The sequence below is a fragment of the Gobio gobio genome, assembly GCF_949357685.1.
Source record: "Gobio gobio genome assembly, chromosome: 7".
Classification (NCBI taxonomy): Eukaryota; Metazoa; Chordata; class Actinopteri; order Cypriniformes; family Gobionidae; genus Gobio; species Gobio gobio.
This window is the reverse complement of record NC_137103.1, coordinates 34,776,277-34,795,848: the sequence shown is the minus strand read 5'-3', so window position 1 is coordinate 34,795,848 and position 19,572 is coordinate 34,776,277.

Sequence of the window (19,572 nt, the reverse complement as noted above, 5' to 3'; positions counted from 1 at the left end):
TACTGCACTGCTGTTAACATCTCATTACCTGGACACTTTAGCAGATCTCATGTTGCCATAGCACCAACACGATTTTCAGATCGCTGTTTCAGAGCTCTTCATGGCCTCTTTCTCTCACACACAGATACAGTTAGAACCCATCTATATTAAGCATGGATTAACACATGAATACATGTTTATTCTCTGTAGGCTAATTTCCACCAGTTTAATAGTGCCTGTAGAACAGTGTTCTGTCTGCAAGGATTAGTCTACTTAATTGACTTGTGAAAATTGTTAGCTGTTGAATAATAATTTACCTGTAAATGTTGCCTGAGGCTTAGCGGTTCTTATTTTAGCCCATGAGCCTCTGTGTGAGATCAATTCCATAATAATTGGAGCTGATGGCAGAAATGATGTGGATGAACATCCGTTACTAATTTATGAGAACTATAGCAACAACAGCTTGGGCCGTTTTTGAGAAGTTATTGGAGTAACAAAGCGGTTGAGGATTGCTGTAATTTAGCAGTTCAATAAACAAGAAGTCAGTATTGTACCTTACATTTAGACACAATGTTCCCTCATTGTCTGTTTTTGCTCTGCCAATGTATATATTAGGTAATATAACGCAGAACCGTTCAGAGCAGTGCACAGCAGCAGTGTTTAATTCCTGAATGATTCATTGTTTTGGAGCAAATCGGTTTCTCAAACAAGAAAAAAGATAGGGCAGGACTTGATTTTTGTACATCAGGAATTTATTGGATTGTTGAAATATTGTGGTTTGCTATTGCTGTGATCTCATGTGAATGACAGGTTGTCCCACCCTTGTGCCAGTAAACACAAGAGGGAGGGAATTTTGATTAAAGATTACAATAGCACATTCATTTAAAAAATACAAATAAAATGATGTCTACATTTAAATAATAATAATTAAAAAAAAATCAATATTCAATTAAAAAATAAGTTGTCAGTTTTGTTTTTATGATGACTTTAAATGTAACTGGCAGAAAGAGAATATATCTTTATATGTTTAATTGTGGTGTTCATCATCTCGGAAATTCAGAAATAAATGTTTGCATTTGTGATTTATGTGAAAACAATACACTACTATTCCTGTAATAGCAAAACTGAATTTAGCAGCCATTCTAAATATGCTAAATGTTCTTGACTGGCTGTTCAATAAATATTTATTCTTATTATTAATTTTAAAAAACAGCTCTACTGCTTAATATTTTTTCTTTTTTTGCAAACTGATGTTTCAGGATTTATTGTTAAGTAATGTTCAAATGTTTTAGGTCAGTGACACTGACTGTAGACTAAAGTAATGACTGCTAAAAATTCAGCTTTGCCATCACAGGAATAAATTACATTTTAAAATATATTTAAAGAGAAAAAAGATATTTTAAATTGTAATAATATTTCATAATATTACTGTTTTTACTGTATTTGATCCAATAAATGCAGCCATGATACACATAAGAGACTTATTTCAAAGACATATCTTACTGACCCCACACTTTTGAACAGTATGAAAAACTGTATTAATACTGTATGACATACCTCTGAGTATTTTATAAGAGTAGTTTGTAGTATACTGCAAACTACTCTTATAAAATAGTCAGATGATGTCATTCCAAACAAACTTGCTCCTATGTTCTGAGTGTATATTTTTACTTTTCTTTCTGCTCAGTTGTGTTTAGTTATTGAATGGGTTTTTGCTGTGGCATGTTGTCCAGGTTACACAAGTTTAACCAGAAAGAAGAGCATGATATGATACATGACAAATATTAATTTAAAACTTCAGAGGCTAATACAACAGATGTGTAAGGCACACGATTAAAAGACAGCCAAGCCGACTTGAAACGATTAGTAAACCACAAACAGCCCGAGGATAGAGACTATACAAAAATTCATTCAAGGTCACATTCACACAAACACACTTGTTCACCTCAGGTCATCCAGTGAGGTGTCAGAGGAGTTACATCAGTCAGAAGTAATGACATGTCTCTCTCCCTCATGCACACTTCAAAACCACAAGATTAGTTTGCCGAGACCCCACTTCTCCGTCCATTTTAGAGGGACAATGCTGTTGACAAGGTAATTTCCTTCCTCTTATAACCTTGATAAAGAAAGAAAATAAGATACCCCTCTCCAGTCTGTAATCCCAGCTTTATCTCAAGTTCTAACAATGTACTTTCAGGAGTAATACATTTCAAACCAGCTTGTTTTATTGCAATATCCTTCCTTTTATAGTCAAACAGATAAAATAGAATTGTAGCTCTGATAAACTGGATTTTTAAATTATTGAATAACTTTAAAATATTCAATGCCATACATCTTGCTAATGGTAAAACTTTTATGTTTAGTTCTTAATCATAAGCGCTTGTGATTCACGTAAACTATGAACCGTTCATAGTTTCCTGACCGTTCATTTGTTCAGACATTCAAATATTTTGAATTTAATTATTTTGCAATTGATGAAAACATTATTATGGAAATGGTTGATATGAGTATACTTGTGAAGGATATTTTCCAGATCAGGAAAAGATTTTATTAATAAATTAGGAAATTATGAAGCAGCTCCTCCTTTGTATTTCAGTGTCATTTCTTTTGAGAAAAAATAACACATATATAGTTAATTGCTTGTGTTTTGTTTTATTTTATTCTTGACAGCAATTGAGACCAATTTGTTTAGTTTGTGTATTTGTGTATGTGTAGCAGCAGGGTGTTGAACTGAGAGTGATATATGGCATTATCACTTGAGGTAAACTAAATGGTATCTGTGTCGGCATTTTAAAGAAAACTGAGAATTGAATGTTGTTGAGTCCTTAAAATCACCAGGTGCTTTAATAAATGGCAAACAAAATCTTATACCTGATGTATGATGTAAGACACCAATGTTCTATAAACATAAAAAAAACAAAAAACGATATTACAGATGAAGTGCATTCATTTAAAATTGAAGTGATTTCATTGACCATTTTACAGTAGCTTTTATGTTTTGTTATTTAAACAGCAGCATAGATAATTTACAAACAACAAGAGATAAGTGGAGAGAGCTGCTTACAGTTTAACATTTTTAGCTACTTGCATTGCAGATGTGTCCATCAAGGTCAGCATATCGCAAATAATTATAGAAATTAGGTTATTACACCCTCAGAGCAAAGACTCAGCCTAGAACATTAGTAGAAGGCTTTCAGTATTGTTCAAGTTTACAGCATTAATTCATCATCATAATTTGGTCTTCTAAAAGTTTTCTCAAAACGACCAGCTGTTGAAAACAGTCACACTGTTATTAAATTACAGAGCACTAGCTGTGAAAGCCTGTGGTGTGAAAGGTCACTTCATTATAATATTAATGTAAAGGGGAAAACAAACTAAAGTTTGGGTCAATGACCTACATTCTTAATGACACAAATCGGGCACTTATTTGTAAAAGAGTTTCTGATTTCTGAACATCCTACAAGCATTGTTATAAACAAGAAACATACAAATAGACACATAGTCGGAGATGTATTTAATAGTTGAGGCACATTTAATAGTTGCTTAAACTATATTGTGGTTGGTTGACAAATAAGATTTTTTTTTGTGCTGAAAAAACTGTTTCATTCCATAATATCTGTAAAAATCTGAATAAATGATTTAGCATTTTAAAAAACAGGTGAAAATGGTATAAAAAGAAGAACAACATCTGCTAATCAAGAGAGATATTTTGGTGTTTAATTTCGACCTTTGTCTAAACACTGCTCTAAAAGTTCTCTGTAAAATAAGCTCTTTCCATACTGAACATCCAATCCCTTCATTGTACCCAGCTTCCTGGTATGTTTTGGAACCCATTTCTCTACCATTACTTAAAGACACCATCGCTAATCTCAAACCTTACTTTTGTCCTCATGATATTATACTAGGGGTGTAACGGTACACGTATTCGTATTGAACCGTTTCGGTACAGGGCTTTCGGTACGGTGCGCGCGTGTACCGAACGGTTATGAATGCAATCTTTAACAGTTAACAGTCGGCTTGTTTAAAGCGCGGAACACACTTCAATCCGAGTTCCCACACGAACATATTGAGTATTCAGACCATTTTATCACGAAATTCAAACGATAAATGCAGTTTTAACACTCTATAATGTGACGTGACTGATAGACGCGTACCAGTTCAACTTCAAGCAGCAGCGCGCAGTGCGCGAGTGAACGTGATCATCTCTTCCCAAAGAATAAACATAAATTAATATCTTAAGGTATGTTGAGGATACATTACAACTTACTGAAACGTATTATATTTTGTATAATCGCTCCATCGGTGTTTCAACTGCGGAAAGACAATAAAAGCTTGTAAACAATGTCATGTAGAATCACGTTTACCTCAGAAGTCATTCAGTGTCCCCAGCTTTGAGTTCACTAGAGAGATTAACTCTTTCACTGAATACATGCACTATATTAGCCTATATATTCGTTATATTAGCCTATATATATATTCATTATATACTACTTAGCCTGTTAGTGATTTCTTGTTTATTTAATGTATGTTTAAAGGGGTGGTAAACCACGATTTCACTATTCTAACTTTAGCTAGCGTGTAATGTTGCAGCTTGAGCATAAACAACATCTGCAAAGTTACAACTTTCAAAGTTTAAAGCAAAGGGAGATATTTGCTTTTAAAGAAATCCATTTCTAAGGACTACAGCAAACGGCCAGTAGGCGACTACAGACATTCCTCCAGGGTTGGTGACATCACCAGCCTCAATATTTACATAAACCCCTCCTCCATGAATATTAAATAAGGGGGGGGGGTGAGGCCATTTTGTATCGCTGTTGTTGTGGTATAGTGGTATAGGCAGGAGTGGTGTTGCTGCAATGCCGACGAAACACTGTTATTTTCATCCGGATTGCAGGTCTGGGGATGGGCGTTTAACATACAGCATGTTATATGCATGTGTTTGAGACAGAGGGGAACAGGTCTCAGATATATGCTGGCCATCATAAAGCACGAGCCAGACAGGGTCGGAGGAGAAGACTGGAAAATATGACATAATGGACAATATTCGTCCGTTGCAATTCATGAGCGGTTCAGCGAGACAAACACTGCCCGTGTGAATCATGCACGATCGGCGCGCCTCCCGCTGCACATTTCACGGAGGAAAACTTCCACAATCTTCGCGAGTTCAATGCCGGATTTGCACAACGTCAGCTGCGCGAGACAAACACTGCCAGTGCGTGGATGCACGACGCGCGCGGGGCTCCCGCTGCACATTTCACGGAGGAAAACTTCGACAATCTTCGCGAGTTCAATGCAGGATTTGCACCACGGCTTATCCTGAAGGCTGGATTTACAAACAGAAGCTGTTTACGGGCCACAACCTGTAAGTCTGATTTATTTTTCATCGATGTGTTTTCCTGTAATAGGTTAATTGTACGTTGTAGCAAGGAAGTAAACAGATGACAACGCTGTTCTGCAAACCAGTCGGTTAAATGCTCATTCATACTTAACGTTATCCGACGAACACCTAACGTTACAAACACCTAACGTTAAAATCTCAACAGCGAACTTGGCATTAGTGTAAATTATTCTTTGATTAGAGCTTGTATGTATTGTTTATCTACAAGCATGCTAAACATGGTTCTGTGTGTGATTTGGCTACTAGTAAAGCCAGTGTTTAGTGTTCGTTTTGGGTTAATAGTTCTTGCCACAGATATTTGGCTATAATCGTTCTAATACAAAAATACAAAAGTGCCATTCAGTAGCGATCACTATAGATCCGCATGTCTTTACTCAAAAAAATCCCTTTGAGGACTGAACAGGTTCTGCTCGATCATCTTCACTAAAATGTTCTGGGTCTGATTCGGGCTCAGATTGGTATGGTTTTATTGACGCCATTGTTTCTAATACTGATCAAAGCACAGCCTCCAGGTAAGGGGCGTGGCGTTTCCGATAAACGTGCACTGCGGTTAGCGAATCACAACACACTGGGCCAGCTAACCAATCTGAGCCCATCGCGTATTTTTGAGGGACTGGCTTCATAGAACCCGGAAACCATCAGACCGATTTACAAGGAGGGACAGAGCAGTGTAGAATTAAGGTCAAATATATGAAAAATAATGCATTTTTTTTTAAAAACGAAGCATGAACACATGTTACAGTGCACCCCACAAACACAATCAAGCCTTCAAAAGAATGTGTTTTACCACCCCTTTAAATAAACCTGTCATGAAAATTACAGCCACTAAATGATTATATTTCAACAACGAATTGGAGAAAAAAAATAATAATTAGATTTAGATGTTAATGCAAAAACTGCCTTATGTGAAGCTTATGAGTGTTGATTATTATATCTAAAAATAAATAGCAAATTAATTTAGGCTAATAGTTTGGGCTCTGTTGTTAATCTTTAATAGCAATATGTAAGTAAGGGTGACCTATATAGTTTACAGCATTATCTTTAAGAAACTTTTAGTTATAACTGAATTCATTTCAGGACAGACACAATTTTTTTTCATTAAACCACTGTTGAATAAAAATTTATAAAAAGCAATTTTGAAAAACTGCTGTACCGAATCCGTACCGAACCGTGACTTCAAAACCGAGGTACATCCCGAACCGTCAATTTTGTGCACCGTTACAACCCTATATTATACACCCTATGTTTTTAAAATCAATTGTTGACTCTGTTGCCCTGGGATTGGTGTCTTTTCCTAATAACTGTCCTTTAACTCAGGGGTTCTCAACCCTGGTCCTCAAGACCCACTGTCCGACAGAGTTTAGCTCCAACCTTGATCAAACCCTGGGATTGGCGTCTTTTCCTAATAATGGTCCTTTAACTCAGGGGTTCTCAACCCTGGTCCTCAAGGCCCACTGTCCTACAGAGTTTAGCTCCAACCTTGATCAAACTCTTCTTCTTCTTCTTCTTCTTTCCGTTTAATGGCCGCTCACTCCTTAGGAGTATTACTGCCACCTACTGTGTACCTTGCGCATATGAGCAATGGATCTGAATTGTGCCAAAAAAAAAACAAAAAAACAACAACCGGTAAACCCTTTCCAGAAACCCTTTTAACACCCCAGAGGATCCGAGCCCAAGCTTCAGCTGACGCTGCGTGTTTCAGCTCCTCCAGCCTCCACATTGAGCTCCTCAACCTCCAGGATGTTCAGAGCAACTTGCTCCTCCTTCTCAGGCTCTAGATCCTGTGATCTAGTCCTGTACACTCTAAAAATGTCATCACCTCCTTAAGCCTCTCTATATCACTCAAACCCTTTCCCAATAAGTCCATGATACTCACTGGCCCAGTGGCGGTTCTAGACCACGGTAACTATGGGGGCCAGGCAGGGGCCACTTGTGCTTTTAGGGGGCACACGTTAACATTTATCTTAACCAGTAGATAATTAGGTAGTTCACCTGAAAATTCTATCACCATTTACTCACCCCCATGTCGTTCCAAATAGGACTTTCTTATGTTGAACACAATATTAACTTATTTATTTTATTAAACTGTTGTATAAGATCAGTAGGCCTATCGCATTTGCACTCATGCTATTCTGGGTAGAAAAACAGAACTTGTGTGATATTGCACTCGTTACTCATGTTATATTGCTTAGTCTATATCATCATGTAAATGTGAGGGCGTTTTCACACTGGCAGTTTAGTTTGAATAATTGTTAATGTGAAAGTTGTCATGCGGACCCGGGTGAGCTGAGCTCAGGGGAACTGAATTCGAGACTGCCTGAAGGAGGTAGTCTGAGCTCGGTTGCGCAAATTGCGCTCGAGCTGTGCTGCAATTCATGGGAATTTGAAAGCAACAAGCTAATACGACTAGCGGGCTAGTGGCGGACCACTGGAGGCAAAGTTGGCGGCCCACCGGCGGCCCGCTGGCATTTTGCTCATCGTTTTCCTAGCGGACCACCGGCGGCAGCCACCACTTTTCCGACAGTGGTCCGCTACCGAGCCGCTGGTTTATAATAAATGTTTTCTGGCCACCCACGGACGATCCACTGGTCATATGATTCACAACTGGGTAATTATAGTTAGATCCAATATAATAATATTTAATGCAATAATGAATCAAAAACAAAGTACACAACTGCTAATAACCATTGTATATGTATTTTTTTGGATAGAGGCAACACAAATGCGTAGCTAAACAAATGGAAATAAACATAAAATAACTATAAACATTATGATAGCCTATTCAAAATATGTACTTTTGTTAATATATATATATATATATATATATATATATATATATAAACAGGATACATAAGACTGTATTATATATTATAAGATTAAGACTCGGGTGCGCAAGAAAAGTAACCTGCGCATGCATTTTATCAGATGACGGTGTATTTAGTTCAATACAACACATGTGTAAGGGATGATAGTGTTGATGATTTACCTTGGATACGAGCGAGAGGGAGCCTGTGGTGTATTCGCGGTTTAGAACGCGCTCTGACGCGGACCACAACAAACGTGCCCAGTGTAAAAACGCTCTGAGTCTAAAACTCAAACAGGGGCATTTCTGCCGCATATCTTGAATTTTATGGACATTCTGGCAATGAAATGGTTTGGTTAACGACATTCTAACAATACAGGTTTTGGAACAACACGAGGGTGAGTTACATTAGGTGTTTTTATTTTCTTTTAGGGGGAACTAACCCTTTATTTTATTCCCAGATTATTGAAAGTCTTTTATTTGGCCATGTACTGTATCACTCGATCTGCAGTCTCTACACGTGAAGTAAAATCATTTCAAGTTCATTTATTTATTTGAAAAGTAATGTATCTGTAATATGATCATGCATGCTCAATTTATAAAAGTAAAACTAAACCATTTATTTTACATGTTTTGTAGCCTACCTGCTCTCTGTTAGCAGACTCTTCGCAAAGTTAGCATAGACATCAAAACAAACATCTAATACTCTATAAGCAACACTGGACAATTGGATAAAATAATATTATTTCTCGCTATATGTGAACAAGACTGAAATTACATTATTCTGTATCTTTTCTCGGGTATGCCTATCTCTGTCATATTCGCACATGAACGGTTCTTTCATTGCGTTGGTCATAATTTATCTTTGGCTGCATCTTCCTAATTCGGAATATGATCAAAGATTACATATGTGGACGTGTTCGGAGAAATTAGCCATTGAAAAAATATATTTTAACTACCAGTAAATGAACGAAATGACTGAATGGAATTCAAAGTCGTCAAGTCAGTAAAATTAATCTCCAGTAGCTATCACTGCTGCGTAAGGGTGCAGTTACATTCAACACAACGTGTATAAAGAGAGCTTATTTTATCTATAATCAAGTGCGTAGCAACCGCTATAGCCCGCGTTTTACAACTATTTGAGCGAATGCAGACTGAGTGACGAATCATTCATAAACAGACATCACTTGAGCGCCACAGCGCGCAGCCTCCTCATTGCTTCTCTGCATTGGTTATTGGTTATGACACAATAAAGTGCTCTTTTCATCACACACCGCCACAGCAAAAAACGCACATTGCAACCAGTTTCAGAACATTGTTTGGTGCGATGTGATTCCAAATTTACGGGGGCCAGAGGGGGGGCCAGGCTTGTTGACACGGGGGCACCGGCCCCCCTGGCCACCCCCCTAGAACCGCCACTGCACTGGCCTATTCTTTATATTACTAAAGAGACCACTACGCTGTTCTTCATATTTACTACACTTAAAAAGCACATGTTCTACTGTTTCAACACCATCCTTGATCAAACTCACCTGCCTGTACCTTTCTAGTAATCCTGAAGAGCTTAATTAGCTGTTTCAGGTGTGTTTGATTAGGGTTGGAGCTAAACTCTGCAGGACAGTGGGCCTCGAGGACCAGGGTTGAGAATGCCTGCTTTAACTGCCTCCGTTTCTGCCTTAAAGTAGCTACTGTCACTCCCTCGCTCAAGAAGCCTTTTGAACAACTTTCGCCATATTTGGAAAGGTATTGGGGAAAAAAATGTGATTGGGCAACTTCAGTCTTTTCTTAAGTGTAATTGTATTTCTGAAAATTTCAATCTGGTTTAAAGTCTTCCCATAGTACAGAATCTGCCCTTCTGAGAGTATTAAATTATATCTTTTTAGCTGCTGACTCTGTGATCCTGTGGTAGTTCATTTGGATTTATCTGCAGCATTTGACACTGACCCTACACTGATTTCTAGATTAGTCATGGGTGGGGGAAAAAGAACAGCTGTTAAGTGGTTTCAGTCATATTTATTTGACAGAAAGTTTTTAGTCAGATTAGGTAATTATTCTTCATCTGTTGCTCTTCTCACCTCGCTCTTGGCACCACCCATTTTTTCTTTGGACATGTTACCATTGGGTTCCATACTAAGAAGACATGGGGTGTCTTTCCATTTTTACGCTTATGATACCCAGATCTATTTACCAATCAAGAGAAATGATCCTTCAGCAATTAAATCTCTATTAATATGCTTAGAAAATGTCAAATCTTGGCTGGCACAAAACTTTTTATCTTTAAATGAAGATTAAACCGAAGTGATTGTTGTTGGTCCCACTGACAATTTGCAGGCTACCAGCATTGATTTGGGAAGCTTATCTGCTTTTAGCTCTTTGCATTTGTGTGACCTGGGTGTTCTTTTAGATGAGTCTTTAAAACGCGACAAACATATCTCCTCTGTAATTGGACCCAGTTTTTATCAACTCTATATTTTGTCAAATCAAACACTTTCTAACCCATAAAACTTTAGAGATGGGTGTTCATGAATTTATTAATTTACTTAGATTACTGGAACTCTCTATACTGCTGTATTTCAAAATCTCAAATTGCTCACCCCCAACTGGTCCAAAATGCTGACAGATTTCTACAGGAAAATCGTAAAAGCGATCACATCACTCCAATTCTGAGGGCTCTTTATTTGCTGCCTATTCAATTCAGAATCGATTTTTAAATTCTCTTATTTGTATATAAATCCTTATCGTCGCTGCCCGATGAAACTCATGTATGTCCAAAACGGTTACTTGTCAGGAAGTGAAAAAAACACCGTATTTCAAAAGCAGTTGAATGTAGCGTTGTCATACTTGGTACGGCATCTTTACATGTAACCAAATTCTTGCCAGTGTAATGATGTAATCCACATTTGACCAAAATTTAGTTTAAATGGACATACGTGCATATTTTACAGTAACAGTGGTCGATACGCGTTCTTCCGATCATTAATTAGAATGGCCAAGTCTCGTTTCATATTGACGGAGGAATACGTGCTGGACATTCTCAGCCTCTGGCAAGCGGTGATAGCAGTATGAATGAGGCATGTTCTAGTGACAATTATGACAGTAGCATTACAGGCTATAATTTGATCAGTTTGACTAAGAAAAAAAAAAGTTTGAATCTTATCAATGAGACCGAGTTTATTTACATACTAGCAAGCAAAACTAATCTGTGAAGAACTAGATTAAAACTAAACTAAGTGGAGAGCTTCAATGTCGTACTTTCGGCTATCCAGTGCTGAGCTTCGATGAAACTTCACGAGACCGGCGAGATGCTTCCACAGGGCGAGAGATACGCGGCGTGATTGACAGCTTTGACACAAAATGGATATACGTGAAAATCAGATGACATGATTTCACAACTTTTCATTGGCCATTTAGATATGTGAAACATACTGTATACGGAAATGAACCTGGACATTCAATCCGTCGAAAAATCTCAAAATCGGCAAAATGGACACACGTGGTTTTCATTGGACAGCGACGTTATATAACCAAGCTCCCATCTATCTAGTTGAACCTCTGCATCCTTATACCTCCTCCAGAAGTCTTAGATCAAGTGACCAGAACCTTTTTTTAGTCCCACACTCCAGACTGAAACGTAGAGGGGATTGAGCTTTCTCTGTGGCTGGGCCACTGCTATGGAATAACCTGCCTTTTGAGATTAGATTGGCACCTTCCCTGTTGAAGGGACCTTCCCGGTCTCTTTTAAAAACGTATCTGTTCTCCCCAGATTAATAACTGGTGTTTTTATTTTATTTTATGTGTTTTCAGCTAATTTTTTATAGTGAATTTCTGTCAGTACTCTGCAATAGAACTGCCGTAGACTCTGCCGTAGAAGCGCTGCACAGTATTTACTATGTCAATGGCGTAGGAGACATGACACAGACGAGAAGACATTGCTGAATAAAGTTGTTAATTTTGTTTGATCTTTGCACACAAAAAATATGCTTGTCGCTTCATAAAATTAAAGCTAAACCACTGTAGTCACATGGACTATTTTAACGATGTCTTTACTACCTTTCTGGGCCTTGACGTTGCTGCCTATGAGCGCTCCGATTTCATCAAAAATAACTTAATTTGTGTTCCTAAGATGAACGAAGGTCTTTCGGGTTTGGAACGACATGAGGGTGAGTAATTAATCACAGAATATTCCTTTTTGGGTGAATTAACCCTTATATTTGGATTTTAATGTGGTCTTTTTGTACAGAACTTTGGTCAGTCTTGTGGCTGTTTTTAAACGTGCTTTATAAATAAAATTAACTTGAACTTAAAGGTATGTTCTGCAGCACAGCCCTAGATCAACAATGAGAACATTTGTATTCATGTGAGTGATATGAGAACAAGCTGTTAATGAATTCATAGTCCACCATTTAGCTCAATATAGATTAGCTCCTCCAGCACTGCAGGTTTAATTTTTGGTAAAGAATCTATTGTGTGTTTTACACAAGTGTGTTTGTGTGCACGTAACTGAATCTATGCGTATAGCAATACACCTTGATGAAATTGCTTAATGATTTTCTTTTATCTTGAGTTTGGCCATAACAGCTGCCATTGGCTGCTTTGTTTCCACAGAAAGCAAGCCCATCATTAGACACTACAATTACATGCAATTACCGCCCCTTTTAGAGGACATGAAGGAACAAAGTACCTTAGGTTCCTTTCTGTGTGTGGAGTTTGTGTACGTGCATACGCTCCCAGCATGCGGGCAATTATTCGCAAACTCAGAAGCTTGAACCTCTAAAAGCGCATACTATTTTAAGTACTTTCTTTTATAAGGAAAACAAATTCTTAAGGGACCGCAGAATCTGCACTCTTTCAACCAGTCAAAGAGGAATATTTGCTACCAGTGTAACTAATTTTCAGACGTAGCTGTGCTCTGTTTGCCTTCTTTGTGAGAAGCAATTAACCGAGTGAGGCAAACACTCATGAATCTGCGACATGAATGGAATCAATTTAGTGCTCAAAAAAAATGTAAGCTGTGTTTCTGTGTCAACAGTTCTAAACTTAAACACAGAGTCTGGTAAGCATCAACGAAAGTTTTAAAGACAACAAAATCACACAAACCGAGCATTTGTACTTCATATACAGTTTACACCAATAAGGCATAACATTATGACCTCTTTCCTAATATTGTGTTGGTCCCCCTTTTTTGTGCCAAAACAGCCCTGAGCCATCGAGGAATGGACTACACTAGACCCCTGAAGGTGTGCTGTGGTATCTGGCACCAAGATGTTAGCAGCAGATCCTTTAAGTCCTATAAGTTGCGAGGTGGGGCCTCCATGGATCGGATTTGTTTGTTCAGCACATCCCACAGATGCTCGATTGGATTAATATCTGGGGTATTTATAGGCCAAGTCAACACAAACCATTCCTGAACCATTTTTGCTATGTGGCAGGGCGCATTATCCTGCTGAAAGAGGCCACAGCCATGAACGAGTGTACATGGTCTGCAACAATGCTAAGGTAGGTGGTATGTGTCAAAGTAACATCCACATGGATGGCAGAACCCAAGGTTTCCCAGTAGAACATTGCCCAAAGCATCACACTACTGCCGCCGTCTTGCCATTGTGGATCATGGTGCCATGTGTTCCCCAGGTAAGCGACGCACGCACACCCGGACATCCACGTGATGTAAAAGAAAACGTGATTCATCAGACCAGGCCACTTTCTTCCAGGGGTCAGCATGGGCATCCTGACTGGTCTGCCCCATACGCAACAAACTGTGATGCACTGTGTATGCACTGTGTATTCTGACAACTTTCTATCAGAACCAGAATTAACTTCTTGAGCAATTTGAGTGACAGTAGCTCGTCTGTTTGATCGTACCACACAAGGCAGCCTTCACTCCCCACGTGCATTAATGAGCCTTTTCCGCCCATGACCCTGTCACCGGTTCATCACTGATCCTTCCTTGGACCACTTTTGATAGATACTAACCACTGAAGACCAGGAACACCCCGCAAGAGTTGCAGTTTTGGAGATGCTCTTACCCATTCATCTAGCCATCACAATTTGGACCTTGTCAAACTCGCTCAAATCCTTACGCTTGACCATTTTTCCTGCTTCTAACACATCAAATTTGAGGACAAAATGTTCACTTGCTGCCTAATATATCCCACCCACTAACAGGTGCCTTGATGAAGAGATAATCTGTGTTATTCACCTCACCTGCCATCTTTACCACCTGTCATAATGTTATGCCTGATCGGTGTATATTTATATGCATTAGAATAATTTTTGGTATGGTAAAACTAAAAGTAAGTCCCCTTTTTAGGGGAAATTTTATTTGTTTGACTAAATACTTTTTACAAGTATAAAGTACATGACAGCTGAAAAATATATGTATTTAGTAAAAAGCTTAGATTAAAAAATCTATATAAAGGGTGGGGTAAACCTGGGGTAACATTTTTGAGTAAAAATTAAGCAAATATTGATTCAAGATAACTATCTCAAAACATTTTGTAAAATAGTTCAGCTATGATATCTGCAATACCATGTTTCTTTATTTACCTATTGTTTCATTTCATTACCTTTCAATGCCTTTATAATAATTTATATATTTCTGAAACTACAATAGGCCTATATCAGGGAAATTTCACAGGGCATAGAGACAAAGAGATATTTAGGAAAGTGCTGAGGTAGTGTTTTCAGATTTTGTGTGTGTGTGGGGTAGGGGTACTTTACTCCCTATTGTAAGATGTTACTGCAAGCACAATTTTGATTGTGTTGTGTCATAAAACAAAAGGAAGTTGATTTTAATATTGGACAGGTCATTCTGCCACACATCAGACCGACAATCCGTAAGCTCATTCCATTTGCTCTTTTGGTACTTTGAAATGACTGACATGTAATGCCACTGTGCTGACAGCAGCCGAAATGTCTGCCATATCTTGACTGCAGCATTACGCTGAGCTTCATCTCTCAGTTCTATCCAAATGCCAACGATACCTTTACAATTCTTTATATCTCTCAATTTTCAGTTGCCTTCCTCCCGCTCAAAACAAAATATGACTTTAAAGGCCAACGTGCTGACAGGCATCGTTGGGAAAATGATATCTAACCAGGGTGCCTTAGCAACAGAGTGACACTGCAACTACCTTTGATGTCCCGCAGAGCAGACAAACAGGCATATACACTGCCAAATCTCATCGAGGGGAAGGGAAAAAAATGCAAGAAAGAACAAAACAAGCTGAACTTTTCTGAAATTGCTCCTCAGTGTCTCCCACTTGGTGTCTCTCGTCACCCTCTCATCTATTTCTCACCCTTCGGTTTTTCTCACATCTCTCAACTGCCTTGTCTTCTTTTTTCACTCTTCCATGTCAGCTTTTCATCTAGCTATTCTTCAAGGAGCTCAGCCTTCTTTGTTTTTGGCTTTCCAAACACACCCTCATTCAGCCTTTGAGAGTTAGCATGCTAACTATGCTAGGGGCTAGATTAACTCCCTGACGATATTGTATGCCATGACAAAAAGAAATGACTGACATGTGTTGAAATTATCTGGCATGTAGAGCTGTGAAACTGAACTCTCCAGAGTGAAGACTAGCAGCCAGCATAGGCATTTATACATGGTGCTAATGTGTGTGTGTTATATGAATATTTCATATACAGGCGGATAAAATTTTAAAAATCCTGCATGATAAGCAAAAGCTTTGAGTAACTGAATTTATTAGAACACAAAAATAACTGAATACAAAATAAACATTGTCACAATTGGTTATTTACATTTTAGATATAAAATGTTACATAATCATTTGTTATGTAACATCACTGAAATGTATAAGTTGAAAACTGTTCATGATATCAGTATATTTAGTTTGGTATTCTGTTGTTTGACTAAAAATTAGAAAACTTTTTTTAACATAAAAATAAAATTTTTAGAATGGGGGGGGGGTAGCGTTGTAGTGTCTCTGGTGTAGCGTTTGCTCACATCGAGATCACAGACAAAGCAAACCCTCTCATGGGAAATGGAGGGTACAGTCAGTCACATCTCTCCTTTCAGTATTTTTGCATAATGTAGACATGTAGCCTTCCAAAATGATGAGCAGATAACGTATAGAGGAACTCTTTCTGTCAGTGCACTTGTCTCTGTGAGGGAGGCTCAGGAAAAGTTTTAGAAGCAGGTGGGACACAGAACTCACACTTGCTGCTTTGTAATCATAGTTCATTCCTCCACATCTTCCACTTCACATCAGAACTTCATCATTTCAGCAGGGAGTGTTGTTGCCTGAACAAACACATGTAAACCTGTTAGGTATGTATCACATGTATCTGCATAGATATTGAGAAAAATTGCATGCAAAAAATTATATCGCAAAAACTGCAATAGAAAATAAGAATGACATTTTATAGATTTCCATTTTTTTTTAATCTTTCTCTCTGCCCTCCTTAGCCTCCATGTCACTCCGAACTCCGAATCTGTCAAGACGAACCTTCAGGAAATGGGAGCTGGAGTTTTCTTTCCCAGGAGTAGCAATAAATATGCCTGGATAACATATGAGTTGTTGCATACACAGATATGCTGTTGTCTTTCTATCTGTCTATCTGACTGTTTTGTTTATAATATAAAATGTTTTTTTGTTTTTTTTTCATTTCTCAAAAAGTCAGCTGATTTTCAGGGACTTTTTCTTTATGTTGCATTGTTACAATAGTAGATGGAGACAATGAAACATTCACTCAAGTAATTAATTAAAAAAAATAAGGATCACTGCCTATGAGTCACTGATTCATTCACGCAAGTGATTCCTTCAAACACATTGATTCATTCAAGAACGTAACACTGCCACTGTTGCTATCATTTATTCTTTTTACTTGATTTGGAACTATTGCATGCAGAGCAAAAATACACAAAATAAATGTCAATATTGTCTAAAAGCCATATCACATTCCCATTGGTGCTATATGTGGCCTTTTCAAAAAGAAGACACAACACGTGACTATAGAATACCATTATATGTGTCCTTCTGAGATGGAATTCGATGTCCATTTTATCATATTAATATTTAATTTATTCATCTCATTGGACATTGGACCATATAACCATGCACACATATACATGTGCAATATCTCCTAGCACTCAAATGGTGAGATGCATCAGGGCAGTGAAATTGCACATTTCTGTACTATTTCAGACATGTAACGAAAGCATATAGGGGCACTCTGAAGTTCACTAACATTTGAAATGAATGGTTTCAGTTGAGTGTTTCCAGAAATACAGAAGCAGATGCTCTGACCTTATCCTCAGTATGTTTACAGAGAACTCCCACAGAACAAACATCATCTTGGAAAGTATAGTGTTTCAATAACATAGATGAACACTAAAAGAAATAGATTCTTATTGTCCTAAATGTAAAAAAAGGTAAGACTTTATTTTAAAGGATCCTCGTTACACATTACATAGCTAATATAGTAATTACTATAAACTGTGCACAATTGCATGCAACTAACCCCAAATGTACATGTAGGCACAGACAGGGCTTAGATTAAGCTAAGATTAAACCTTATCTCAATTAGGACATTTAAGTCGCTTTTATAAACGTGCCTTAGAAAAAAAAAACATTACTGGTGTGCATCTTGAGAAAAAACAATGGCACTGACATATAGTATTCTAGGATATGTTAGTGCAAGTTGCTTTCAGTTAAAACAGCTCAAACATGCATGTTAGTCTGGGGCTAGCTTAAGCCTTGTCTGTGAAAACTGGGGGGTAGTTAATTATTATTACTCAGTACTTAGATAATTACACAGTAACATGGACACCTTAAAATAAAATAACAATAACGATCAGTGTTGCCACAGTTACTTTGAAAAAGTAACTTAGTTACTTTACAGATTACTTGATTTTAAAAGTAACTAAGTTACTTTACAGATTACTTGATTTTAAAAGTAACTAAGTTAGATTACAAGTTACTTTATTAGTTACATTCATCAGTTGCCGACAACACCTCTGCAGCCTCAACATAAAAATGACAACCGTTTTTGCCAACACTAAACATAAAACATGTTACACTATACTAAACATAAAACACTAAACATAAAACCCTAAACATGTTCATGAAAAGGTACAAATTACTTTGTTTTTATTAAATACATTTATGAAAAACAATTTATATTTAATTTTTAATTTATATTTATATATGAATGTAAATAATTATATGGGCCTACACAAATAATATAAAATTACAAGATTTATATTTTATTGTAAACGTAATGTGCAGCTCTGTAAAGGGACAACAAATATATGATCGATCCGTGAGAACAATATATTTTTTAATAATCTTTAAGTGCACAAAACTATGAAAATATATGAAACGCTTCAAAACAGAGCGGCAACAAAGCGCTTATGCGCATCCCGGGTGCAGAATGATGCGCTTAAAGCAACATGGAATCAGAGTGTGCAGTGCAGCGCGAGTGCACATTGAAAAGTCCACGGCATAAAGAGAAGATGAGCGTCGAGCCCACAAATCCTAGTCTACTATGTATGTAGCCTATCGGTCCAAACATTCACTGATTATTTGTTTCTTCACAGTTTTTAATTCTGGTTATTGTGCGTGTGATGCTAATTAATAGTCCTTGTGTTGTCACCTGAGTAGCGAGCACAACATCTTTCAGAAACCGCAAGATAAACTCCAGGAAGATAAATTATTTTATCAACATATCAAGTATTATAACGGGAATATATCATATGGAGTGAGCTTTACCGTGCTGCTGACTGGAACCGAACGCGACGCGCAGTTTGAATGCTGAACGGAGAATGACAGAGCAGCGGAGGAAAGACATTCAGCTATGGCTTTAGATGACTTTGTAGGCTACTAGCAAATAATAATATACTAATAATGATTGCTGAAGGATAATGTGACAATATATATTTCTGATGATTATTTAATTATCACGACATGCCTAATCTGAGCAAGTGACTGCCTGTCTTGAGTTTTGTCGACAGACGGAGCGGCCGCCTCGTAATTCTCTATGCAGGAAAAACCCTGCTCAGACTAAACAAGAAAGCAAAAATATATATTTTTACTAAGGAAAATGACAAAAAAAAGTAACTCACAGTGACTTGGATAAGTTACTTTAATCTGATTACTGGTTTGGAAATAGTAACGCGTTAGATTACTCGTTACTGGAAAAAGTGGTCAAATTAGAGTAACGCGTTACTAAGTAACGCGTTACTGGCATCACTGATAACGATACTGAAACAAGGCTAGTATTTGGAGATACATAAAATATGTTGAGCAGCACTGATATACAAGCATACTGAAAAAGACTCTTTGTTGTTGTTGTTATTGCTTCAAGGTAAAGACAGATTATTAAAATCATATAACGTACATCAGTGTCCGGACATTGCCTACTAATCAGTTGTATG